Raw genomic sequence first — 9,097 nt, forward strand, 5'->3', positions numbered from 1 at the left:
AGTTTGTGAATCAGAACTTCACATAGAACTCGGAAGCCCACAATATCTGTGATATGACCTATTGTGAGTGGTGGATACTGTGTTATCTATATAGAGGTGTTACTTGTCATTGTAATTCTGCCGATGGTGAGAATGACAATAGCTATTGAATAGTTACCTGTACAGTAAAGAACAGGAAATCTTCATGACCGATTATTAGACCTAGTGGCCAGTGTGAAAATTGCAGGATAAAATACATTAAAAAAATTATATATAGTGGCAAAGAAAACTTAAAGAGAACCTTTCATGGGTCCAGACATTATAAAATAAGTAGCACATTATGTAAGGCATAAAGCAGGGATCTAATAGCGCTTACTATTTTTCCTGGGCGCCGCTCCGTTCGCCCGCTGTGCCCCTGTTAGATTCTCTTGCCTGGTATGCTAATTAATGGCATCGGAACAGGGAGGAGGAGACGCCAGGGTTTTTTCAATGGGCGTCTCCTTCTCCCTGGCTGTAGAGCTATCCAATCACAGAGGAGAGCGTCACAGCCAGGGAGAAAAAAAAATCTCACCTTCTCCCTGGCTGTGATGCTCTCATTGAGAAACCCTGGCGTCTCCTCCTCCCTGTTCCGATGCCATTAATTAGCATACTAGGCGGGAGAATTTAACAGGGGCACAGCGGGCGAGCGGAGCGGCGCCCAGGAAAAATACTAAACGCTATTAGATCCCTGCTTTATGCCTTACATAACGTGCTACTTATTTTATAATGTCTGGACCCATAAAAGCTCGTCTTAAAAAACAAAATCACCAAACATTCCAAAAACGTGAAATGTGATTTAAACAGTAATTTTCTGATGACACATTCCCTTTACCATTATGGGAAAGATTTATTAATACTGGTGTTTCATATGTCAGTCTTTAATCAATGTATACTTGAATAAGATGTGCTGAATGTATTAAGAGGTACACATTTAGCATATTTTAAGCCTCCTGTGCTCCACAAATGTGTCTTTTTTTCTGATGCAAATCATAATAAATCTGCCCATCTGGTGGTCAATCTCAGACTCCCATATAACCACATATACTTTTTTGAAAAGTGGCAGAAGCAGTAGAAAAAAAGCAACTTCTTGAGCAAATATGTCTTTTGCCAAAATGTGAGGTTTTTAACGCAAAACTGGAGCAATGTGCATGATAAATTGCTCACTGTATTTTGATAGGGTAATATACACTGTATGGCCCAACTGAAAAGCTTTAATGCATCCCTGGGATACAGATTGATACATCGGTGTGTGTGGCCTCCGGGCGTGCACATTGGCATAAAGCCTTCATATACTGCTGTACAGGTTCCATTGATCTCTGTACTAAGATACTCTCCCCAAAATGCAATTCTCCATTAGAGATGAATGATTTTCCCATCTTTCATTTTGGTTGTGATTTGGCCATCAGATTGGATACAGTCTGAATAAATTAGACTCAAAAGTTTCTCAATAACCCTGAAAAATTGCGACACTCTCAGGTCTCCTAGGACTGTATCCAACCCCTTTCAAGCTCTTAAATGGGAAGATAGCAACAATATGACTATGGGTATACGGATGGTAGTCAGTGTAAAAAAATAACCCATTTAATAACATACTGCACTGTTTAATTTTTTTCTTAACCTGCCTAGCGGTATCCCCGAGCGTGACTCGGGGTTAATTTTCGCTGCCAGAAGCGGTAACCCCGAGTCACGCTCGGGGTACATTGCAGAGGGAGCAGCGGGTGTCCTTACCTAATCCCGGCGATCCAGCGATGTTCCCCGCTGTGATCGCCGGTGAGAGCCCCGGCGGATGTCTCATCTCTCTTCCTGGTTCCGTCTCTGTGAGCCGCAGCGCCTCACAGAGGCGGAACTGGGCGGGAGATTCAAAAAAGATACATTGTATAAAAGTCAAACACACACATAAAGTTAGGTGATACAGTGGAATCCTGTCAGATTACACTGTATCACCTCAGATTTGACAGATTTGACATCTGATCATTCTACACTGCCCTGGCTGCCCTATTAGCTGTTTTTTCTAAGCAAAAAAAAAATATAAAAAAAAAATATATTTTTTACCATGGCATCAAAGCGTCACTTTAGCATCACCAAAGCGGGTTTGGATCAGATAAGTGACAGCGACAGCGACACAGAGCCCCTCGCAGAATTGAGCGACAGCGATAGCGATTCGTGGAAAGATTCGTCATCTGACTCTGACACTGACCAGAGAAGTGGCGACAGCGACAAATCTGCACTATAGCTCAGTGAGGTGCGCACTTGGTGCCCTATTGATTGCGGTATGGATGCAGTACCACCGCCAAGATTCCCGTTTACAGGATCGCCTGGGATGAAGGTAGACGTTGATCACAATGATCCTTTGGCGTACCTAAAATTATTTCTGACGGATGACGTCATTGAAAAGATTGTCACGGAGACAAACCGCTACAAAGAGCAGCAATCCACTACTCTGCACAGCAAGTTTTCCAGAACCAGAAAATGGGAACCGGTGAGTAAGGAGGACATATGGAAAAAAAATCCGAAAGGAAACCAGGTTCCATTGCCCTGATTGTGACGTTGGTCTATGTGCAGTCCCATGTTTCAAAATTTACCACACCCAGGATGTTTACTGAATTTTCTTTTGTTTGACAAATTTCATTATTTATTACATTACTGAATAAAATTATATTATTTATTAGATTATAACTCATGATTTAATTTTTTCGAACTTTATCACATCTGAGAGGTCTACTAGAGTCTTCTTTGGTCAGGTTTAAGTAAGTAATTACTAAGAATTGCAGGCCTACAATACATAACACCAAATTTCCATGCAAAAAAATGGTACCGCTTTTGGAACAAAATTCCTGACATAATCATACCGCCAGGGAGGTTAAAGGGCATCTGTCAGCAGATTTGTACCTATGAAACTGGCTGACCTGTTACATGTGCGCTTGGGCGCTGAAGACATCTGTGTTGGTCCCATGTTCATATGTGCCCGCATTGCTGAGAAAAATTATGTTGTAATATATGCAAATGAGCAATGGTGGTGTTGCTGTTACACCTAGAGGCTCAGGTCTTTCTGCAACTGCCGTTCCTTCTGCACTTTGATTGACAGGACCAGGTGTGATCACATTTACACTGTCTGGGTCTTTCAATCATTGTGCAGAGGGTGCGGCAGTTGCAGAAAGAGCCGAGCCTCTAGGTGTAATGACAACGCCCCCGTTGCTCCTAGAGGCTCATTTGCATATAATAAAACACCTTTTTTCTCAGCAATGCGGGCACATATGAACACGGGACCAACACAGATGCCTTCAGCTGCTATGTGGACATGTAACAGGTCAGCCAGGCTGATAGCTACAAATCTGCTGACAAATGCCCTTTAAGTTAAAAAGCAGTCCCAAAATTATCCTTTTTCTGACCTGTAAAGTGGTGGCCACCATTTTGAACGATTTGTGATGTGTGGGACAACATAAAAGTTTGCAATTCACAGAAATTAGATTTTTTTTTGGGGGGGGGGGGGGGGGAAATTTGTAACAAATTTGATTTGTGTAAAATCGACTAGCAATAAACTATATCATATTTTTATACCTATGCCTCTGTATGAAATATGAGGAATGTGGAGGCATAAAAGAGGTGTCATGTACCTCTGTGGCAACCTTTGTAGTGTTCCCTACAAAATGGAACCATAATATGACAGTGTGCGTGAGAGAGTCATAGTTAGAAGGGAGGCAGACCCCCCTCGTAAGAGAGTCATAGTTAGGTTAAAAAATGTTAATATAGTAACTATAGCATTTTTAATGCATGTGTTTTTGCAGCAACTTTGCAAAACTACAACATAGTCTATTAATGCTGCATGTCATCTCAGAATGAAATTATTAGCTGATTATTTTTTTCATTGTAAAGTGATTGAGACATGAGCCTGGAAATGTCCTTGTCCATTAAAATTAATTAAATAGTTTGATTTATCAGTTCTGTATTTAACTTGGCAATTCCCTATATTTGTAAGAACATCTGGTAAAATAAGACATTAGAAAATATGTACTTAACTCTAGCTCATGACGGGAGCAGGAGATTTCATTAATTTATTTCACAGAAATGACAATTAGGAATGATGTATAACTGGTACGGAAGATGCAAAAATGTGTTTATCCAGTATCAAGACTACTAATGAAGCAGTTGTCTCTGAATGCAGAAAATAAGAACACCGAGTAGTACTTTTCATGATAATCATTCATATTTGTAAGAATTAGAATATATGATTGTGCACTGGCAACAATTTAACTGTAGCTTGCACTTATTTATATGCATTTTATGATATAAAATGGACAGAATGTGATGTGTGGAGCAAAACATAACTTTAAACAAGTTAGGGGGTAGAACAAGTTACAATAAGCTATTTCCTATCCACAGTAGGAGTCTGCAGGAACCCTCGCCAGCCATGAGAATCGGGGTCCCATGTGCCGAGTTTGAATGAAGAGCAGGTCGATGATATGCGTCACTGCTCCATTCAATGTCTATACGACTGTCAGAGTTGGCTGGGTGCTGTACTCACCTATCCTTTGCATTCCCATAGAGATGGAGCAGTGATGTGGATGCTTGATCAGCATTTCATCCACTGTTAGTTGGAGCGATGGTGCGCATGCTCGACCATTGTTCTATGGCTCCTGCGTTCTCATCATTGGCGGAGATCCATCCACATGGAACCATCATTTCATCCTAAGATCAATAGATCTAAGTCCCTCATTTGAATGGAGGGCTGATTGAGCATGCTCACCACAGATCCAACAGTCCTGCTAGTCCAGTGAAAAGGGAATAACGTATTATGACCAGAATACCCCTTCAAGGTGTGACACTAGTTAGATGAGCGTCCTATGAAGACAACCCCTTTTGATTTGCTTTATTAGGCTGGTTTCACACAGGCGTTGCGGATTGGGGCCGGATGCGTTCAGGGTGCGTTCAGTGAAACTCGCACTATTTTGCAAGCAAGTTCAGTCAGTTTTGTCTGCGATTGCGTTTAGTTGTTCAGTTTTTTCCGCGCGGGTGCAATGCGTTTTGATGCGTTTTACACGCTCGTGATAAAAAACTGAATGTTTACAAACATCATCTTTTAGCAACCATCAGTGAAAAACGCATCGCACCCGTACTTGCTTGCGGATGCAATGCGTTATTCACGCAGCCCCATTCACTTCTATAGAGCCAGGGCTGCGTGAAAAACGCAGAATATAGAACATGCTGCGATTTTCACGCAACGCAGAACTGATGCGTGAAAAACAACGCTCATATACACAGCCCCATTGAAATGAATGGGTCAGGATTCAGTGCGCGCATTGCACCCGCGCGGAAATCACGTTCGTGTGAAAGGGACCTTAGGATGTCATAGAAGGGGGTCCACAGCCAGATTAGAGAGCTGTTGAAAAGCTTACCAGGTGGTGGCCAGATTTCTTCTGTAGAGAGTGGGACATTTTTAACATCTGTTGTGATTTTAAAAGGGGTTATCATGGAAAAGATAATGATTGACTCAGGATAGGTCATCATTATCACATTGGTGGGGGGCCCAAAAATATAAAAACAGCCAACTTGCCATTTTTTGTCACTTCAATTACTCAATATTTTTTTTATAAAAAGTGATCAAAAAGTCGCACACACTACAAATTGGTATCACTGAAAAGAACAGATTGTCTTGCAAAAAATTAGCCCTCACACAGCCCCGTACACATAACTACAAAAAAGTTATAGGGGTCAGAATATGGTTATAAATGTTTTTTCCCTCAAAGGTTTTCATTTTTTTTCAGTATTAAAACGCAATAAAAATTATACAAGTGTGGTATCGTTGTAACCATATTGTTCTGGAGAATGAAGATAACAGGTCAATTTTAGTGTACAAAAAAAAAAAACTTTATCAGAATTGTGTTTTTTCCCAATTCTATCCTATTTGGATTTTCTTTCCGCTTCCTGTTACATGGTATGCAACCGTAAATGGTGCCATTAGAAAGTACAACTCGTCCCACAAAAAATAAGCCCTCATTAGGCTATGTGAATGGAAATATAAAAAAGTAAGGACTATGGGAAGGCGGGGAGTGAAAAACGAATGCGCAAAAATGTAAAATCCCCCAGTCCTTAAGGGGTTAAACATATATTCCCACTGCAGCAGAGATGCATTGCTGGCTGGATCTTCACCTCCAGCAAAGTCCTCTCTTTGCTGGGAGTGTTGGGAGCTGGATCTACAGCGATTAAATGATTGCTGCGGTGGCTCTTCCCTGATGAGTCAACTGCTTCAAAACATATGTTCACCTTTGAATATCATTTCCCACTCATATAGAACTTTGCAATACAAAGTTAGATAACTTTGTTACTACAGTGCATTAGCTATTCTGTATAAATAGGACCTGAGGCAACTACCCCTGCTTACAAAGATGTAACCAAACCAACTGTTACCGTCACTACTAAGTCACGCTTAAATGGTCAATGTAATTTCAACAAACTTTGTATAGATCAATAGTACTGATGAATAACTTTGTAATATAGCTTATCAGAAAAAAATATTTATTTCTCTTCCCTCCTAAACTAGCATTCTCTGCTGAAACTATCTAGAGAGACAAGATGACTGGCAGCTCACTGAAGGTACAGACTATATACTGCCCATAGAAATCTATAGAAAGGGTACAAGCGAGGAGGAAGTGAAGAGAGACAAACACAGACATGCTACCCATAGAGGTCTATGAAGTCTATGGAAGAGACAGCTACTAGAGGGAGAGAATGGCATTTTCCTCTTATATATTATAAGATTTCTTATATTCACCTCTACTATTGATTTATGCAAAGCTTTTTAAAATGACAGTAATCATTTAAGCAAAAACAGGGAATGTGATGTTATACACTTAGCTAAGCTTTATGTCTCCGCAGTCCAAGTTGCAATCTTTTTTGATGTGAGTTAGATAATATCCAATTGCAAGGAGTCCAGCTGTAGATTGTGCTACTGCTATAAGGATATAAGAAGCCACATGGTGGAGACTGCTTGACATACAGATAAAATTGTAGCTTTATTATATTCACATAGAGTTTAAAAACACGTGCTTATCACATAAAAATATCTAATATCATTATAAATTAAATACATCCTTTGGCGGTCCGTGTGCTTGACTGAAATCTAGGCCGGCTCGTAGCTACCACAGATCTCTGTCATCATTAGCACCATAAAACTGCCGTGAATTATGTTAAATGTGCCGATTACACCACCTTTACCACACCCTCTTTTTGCGAACTGGCGAGGGCGGCTTAAATATGCCAAATGGAAACTAAATCTCGCAATGATTTTTAAAAAGTCACAAACCAGAGGTTTTTGACCTTTTTATACCAAAAAAGCAAGCATTGGGCTATATAAACCTCCTTCACTGTGACTTGGACTGTGGAGGGCTAGAAACCAGAGACATGAAGCTAAGCTAAGTGCACCTCCTGTTTTGCCTTAAAGGTAATCTCATGACTAATATAAAAAATGAAAACCAGACCTCATATAGTTGCCAATCTCTTTCTAACAAAGCTAGAACCAGCCCTGTACCTCACATGGATCCAGAGATCTCCACATTCATTGCTCTGCTAGATCCACATCAAGCTGACAGCTCAGGGGACGTGTCTTTTTGGCTGCAGCTAAGGGGGCGTGTCTCAGCTCTACCTATCACAGCTCAGGAGGCAGTTGAAGGCTGAAACTGAGCATGTGCGGCCATCTCAGTGAACATGCAATTGCAAAAGTATTGAGATTCAGGTGCTGGTTTGAAAACTGTACAATATTTTTTGTGGGACAACTCCTTTAAGTGATGATTATTAGTGACTGTGATGGTCGGTTTGGTTACATTCTTTGCAAGTCCTACTAATAGTATATGGGAGTTATATTAGAAATTGTGGACTTTTCCTGCTATGCCCTGTGTAGCACCCTAGCTTAACAGGTTTTTTTTGTGGTGCAACCGCTATGCATTTTATTTGACAGCTATCTTGTAGTGCTCCTGAGGTACAACATTTACAAAAGCCCCAAACCGCTTTCACAATTCTATTGGTTATTTTTGTCACCAAAAATCTTATCTACCAGTTTAAACCAGATAGTAACACATATCCTTTTTTCTATTCTCTTTTTATTTTCTGATTGCAGATTTATGTATTCTGTTTCCTGAATATGATTATGGGAGTAGCCATCTTGCCTGAGCTGTTATTAACAGCATTTAGAAAGCATTAAGAATATTGCTTTACGACAGCCCCATGGTCCATAGAAACAATGGTCAGGAGGGGACCTCATTGACGTCTATGGGAGAGTTTTCTAGGAATGCTCTGTGACCTGTGCAGCGGTCATTGTACAGGGAAAGAATAAATAAGCTTTGACAATCCCCTATTGTGAATGACGGATCCTGTATTATCTATACACAGAGGTGATATAATTACAGGCAGGATTAGAATGACATATAAGCAGGTAACTGCATTAAAGGGATCTGTGCCTATTATTAGGCTTATTGGTCAGTGTAAAAACTGCAGGATTTTATGGTTTTTGTTTAAATATACATATTGACATGGAAAATTTAAAATAACATAAAAAATGATTAAAAAATATGTTAAACATGATTTAAACAATAGGTCACTTTCTGATGACACATTCCCTTTAACACTGGAATCAGTCAACACCCTGTCAACAGACAGATGCCCAACAGATCAGTATAATTCCTATGATTCAATCTACTCTGTTGCATTGTATTCTGACAGAGCTTTTCCCACATCATATTAGGGTTTGTCCATATATATATATATACCAGTTTTGCAATTTGCACACCTGTTTGCATCTATGCTTTTTTGTCTGGCTCTAGTTAATTCCAGGCATCACAACTAATGCAGTCATATAGAAAACTGACTGTATACTAGTGTTGAGCGAGCATGCTCAGCCGAACACCGGTGTGCTTGAGTGCGATGCTCGAGTCAGTGTATTTAATCTAATTTAGCCTTTATTTCTTTGCAGAAGATCGCTGTACAGTGAGGGAATCACTCACTTCTACTGAGACCCATCAGTAGAAGTCTCATATATATATATATATATATTTTTTTTTTTTGTGACTGGCTATGCAGTTCTATAGTG

The sequence above is a fragment of the Bufo gargarizans genome, chromosome 3, assembly GCF_014858855.1.
Source record: "Bufo gargarizans isolate SCDJY-AF-19 chromosome 3, ASM1485885v1, whole genome shotgun sequence".
NCBI lineage: Eukaryota > Metazoa > Chordata > Amphibia > Anura > Bufonidae > Bufo > Bufo gargarizans.